The following is a 3,936-nucleotide window of genomic DNA, read 5'->3' as shown; positions in this document are numbered from 1 at the left end:
CAACGAGACATCAGGGAACATGTGCTCCCGCGGCTGGAGCCAGGCCTGCGCACTGGAGCTTGTGCTCTGAGGAAGCTTCCTGACATGGAGAGGAACAGTCTGTCCTCCTTGAGGACGAGAGAATTCCTGGAAAGATAGGCCCAGCTGTTGCTGCCAGGCCCACCCTCCACTCTACCCTCCAGCTCAGTGGTCACACCAGTGGACCCAGGGGGTTCGGCAGAGGGACTGCTCCACAACCGCAGATGCAGGAGAAATACCTTGTGTTGTTTAGGCCACTAAGCTGTGGGGCGGCTCCGTATGCAGGAACAGGGAACTGGGTGGACACTCGGGCTGTCCTGAACATCCCCCAGAGCAAAGACCCGCCCCCCAACCCACACTGGATCCAAAGAAGGTGAGCCCCCTCAGGCCACAGGCTGTGAGCTTCCTTCTGGTGTCTGTGAAGGTCATGCTGCACCTGGCCCCAGTTCTTCCCTTCTGAGTCCAGCCTCTGTCATGGCCAATTAGTTTCCTCCTTCTAGCTTCCAATCTCTTTCCAAAGCACTACTGTATTCAGAACCTATCAAGCGAAACCACAGGAAGTCTGCCTCCCAAAGGACCGAAATGAGACCCAGGACATGTACACACAGGATGGCAACATGACTCCAGGTGGAGTGCAGGCCAGACTCTCTCCCCAGAGGCCAGGCCAGAGCCCATGCCCTGCAGGGAGCATCAGGGGAAAGGCCACAGAGTTATGTGTCATGTCATCTACTGACTGGAGTGCAGTTAGGGGCCAGAGAGAGCTCTAAGTGGAGAATCACCATCTGCTTTGCTGCAGTGTGTTGGAGGGAAAAGGACAGGAAGCGTGGAGTCTGCTCTGAGCAGAACAGTAATTCAAAGGTAATTCAGGCATGAGAAACCCAGGGGTTTCCTTATAACTATGGCAGTGGAGGTGAGGGACACGTGTCAAAGACATTTAAGGGAACTTTGCAGGTCTTCCTTTTTTTTTTTTTTTTTCTTTACTGGTTGTAGATAGAGGAAGAAAAAAATGGAAATATTAGAGATAGCTAGATAGATAGGCAATAGGAAGAAGGAGAGGAGAAACAGAAGGTAAGAAGGAAAGAAGAAAGAAAGAGAGGAGAGAGAGTAAAAGAGAAAGGCCGGGCACAGGTCTAAGCACTTTACAAATCCTGTCCCATCTAATTCTGCCAATGCCCCAGGAGGGAGGAGGCAACACTACTGTGACAATTAGATGCTTGTTCAAAAGTATTCAGCACCACAACCACCCCACTCCCCCACCGCCAGGCACTCCATCGTGGCCTGTCCCTCTCCAGCACTTCACTGTGGGCCGGGCCCTGCCACTTGCTTTCCATGATGTGATGTCAGCAGGTGTGCTGTAACTAAAGGCTAAACAGGAATGCGTGGATTTAGCACAGTTTCCTCTTTCCCAATGTAAGTAGAATTACAACACATAATTTCTTCATTTATTCTTGGTATTTGACAAACAGCAGCTGGGACACAGCTTAGCCCCACATGCTCTTGGTAAACCTGGCGATTGTGGGATCTGGCTGCATCCTGTCTTCACTGAGGCCTGTGCCATCTGCCCTCCTAGGGAGGAATTGTGGGGTGCTGTGCCCTCCCCTGCCTGGTTTACGATGGTCTTGGATCTGGGTCTCTAGAGGTGGAACTCAGATGGGATCCCAGGACGCTGGTTTCCTGAAAGGGGATTCCTGGGGAAAACTCACAGAACGTGGAGGGCAGAGAAAGCCATGAACAGAGGTGGGTTTCAGGTGAGCTCCAGCCTCTCGGTGACCCCAGGGACCCTGGAGCTTAAGTGGCACCACAGCGTAGTCCCTCTGGAGGCATGGCGTCCAGGATCCAGATGGTCACTGACCAAGGACAGGGGTCAGTTGCCCAGGCCCTCAGCCAAGGACACCTGTCTGGAGACGAATTTGTAGGGGATAGGGACAAATCAGTCTGTTGGGGTGCTGGGGGGCTGCTCTGCCACAGAGGGTGTCCTAGGCTCCACTCAGAAATGTCACGTATGGGGCTGGGGACCCAGTATCCTGAGCATTCGGTGAGGCCTGGGGAGGGAGTGTGGCTACAAGGCTGGATAGTATCCCAAAGGCGAGGAGAATGACCTCCTGGACTGGCGTTGACACCACAGGTCCCCTGTCCCCTTAACCTGCAGCTGCGTCACTGACCACGTGGGCAGGGGCTTCAAAAACCCTGACAGCTTCCCCCGCCTGTGACCTTCTCCTTGAGTTCAGAGACTTGGCCCGCCTGATGATGGTACCTTGTTTCCTAAGCATCTCACGGCTCGCTCATTTCAGGAGAGGAAACCGAGGTTCCGTTTGCCTCCCAGGACTGAGCCGAGTTCCGACTCCTCTGGTCCTTGTCGTCTGTGTAACCCCCAGCTTTGCTGCCCTGCCCCCCTGCTGTCTGTCCTCCTTGGAGGAGCTGAGCATCCAGGAAAGAGAAGTAAAAGGGAAGCAAGGTGAGTTCAGAGAAATGAAACCCAGGACATAAGGTTACTTTTGCCCCGAGACCAAAGAGTGAGATGACAGCAGGGCTATGACGAGTGTAAAGAGTCACTGTTTCAAACCTCATGGCGTCCAGGTTCCAGATGGTCACTGACCAAGGGCAGGGGGCCAGGTCCCCGGTCTCAGGTCCCAGGTCCCGGGCTTCAGCTGCACTCCTTCCTCTAGACCCCCCCCATTGCCATGGTTTCTGGAGTGGTCCCCCTGGCAACAGCAGCTTGCTGGGATGAAGGAAGAGGCAGGTGGGCCAGGAGTCTGACTGCTGGGCTCACCTTCCCATGGGATCAATATCTGACACACTCCCATGTCCCAGTGAATCTGAAGGCCTGAGTTTTTGACCTTCTGTCTCTGCTTCTACCCCTGGAGCTGTTTTCCTCACTCACTTGAGTTAGAAGGGGCTGAGCCACCCCTGGGGTCCAACTAGGCAGCAGGAAGGGTCAAGTTCAAGGTTTGGGTTAGAAATTAGAGACAGCCAGCTATAGCAAGCCCTGAAATACAGACACTGTGTGAAACCCAGCTTTTGTCAGGGACAAATCTCAAGGCTTCTGTAATTTTTCTAAGCTTCTATCTTGTTGAGTTTCTGTTGGAGCTAACAGAACGTGCCAGGATTGCCCAAGCCTCAAATTCACCATGTAGCCAGATGGGAAAGTGGCTACCAGGTGGGAAGCCAGATGCCAGGGCAGTAAAGTGGACAGGCCACATGGAAAAGGCCAGGTAAAGTGGCACACCTCCTGGATGGGGGCTCACCCTGTGCCGAGAAGTCCCAGCTTGCCATCTGTGTGTGTGTGTGTGTGTGTGTGTGAGTGAGTGTGTGTGTTCAAGTAACTTTCACGTGGTGCCTAACTTGCATTTCCTTCAGTACCCTCATCCAGGAACAGAGGAATTCAGTGATGGATTCTGGCTTTCAACACATTAGCCTCTTAATCTTTATTTTCACTCAAGTAAGTCCCATTAGTGGAGGTTGGCTGTGTGTTAGCTGTCCCGTTAGTGGAGGTCACCTTCATGTTTGGAGAATTAACGTGACATTTGTGATTCAATAGTTCCAATTCAAGGTGGTTTGTCTTGGATTCCATGCCTGAAAGCTCAAGAAAACAGGTTACACTTCCCCTTGTCACCAGAAAGAGCAAGGAGAAGGGAGGCCTTCCACCTGACCTTGGCATTGCAGCCAGGCTGCATGTACTGTCACTTCTACCCTTGTACCAAGGTGAGCGAAATAGAAGCTACACGATGATTTCCTACACCCCGTTTCATTTGTTAGCGCTGAGATCCCTGGACATTTTCATGGCAGTTCTTTGAGGATGTCATTGCTAATTGAGTTTCGCTGGAGGGTGGCTGATCACACCTCAGAGAGTATCATAGCGGTCCGAGGTCATGTGCTCACCACTGTTGACCAGTGGAGTTCTGAACACCCAGCAGCTAG

General features: G+C 52.6%; 1 long non-coding RNA gene across 1 annotated transcript; it reads right to left on the bottom strand.

Moving 5' to 3' along the window:
- Window positions 1-1,435: 1,435 nt before the first annotated feature.
- On the bottom strand, window positions 1,436-2,708 carry LOC145532977 (uncharacterized). The gene is made up of 3 exons (XR_014073735.1): window positions 2,582-2,708; window positions 2,273-2,436; window positions 1,436-1,916 (listed from the first exon to the last, which is right to left on the bottom strand). It is a non-coding gene; the product is annotated as an uncharacterized LOC145532977 (long non-coding RNA).
- Between the last annotated feature and the right edge of the window lie 1,228 nt (window positions 2,709-3,936).

The sequence above is a fragment of the Giraffa tippelskirchi genome, chromosome 13, assembly GCF_054371585.1.
Source record: "Giraffa tippelskirchi isolate mGirTip1 chromosome 13, T2T-mGirTip1v1.2.pri, whole genome shotgun sequence".
Classification (NCBI taxonomy): Eukaryota; Metazoa; Chordata; class Mammalia; order Artiodactyla; family Giraffidae; genus Giraffa; species Giraffa tippelskirchi.
Note: the sequence above shows the minus strand (reverse complement) of the source record. Positions and strands in the feature narration are given on the sequence as shown.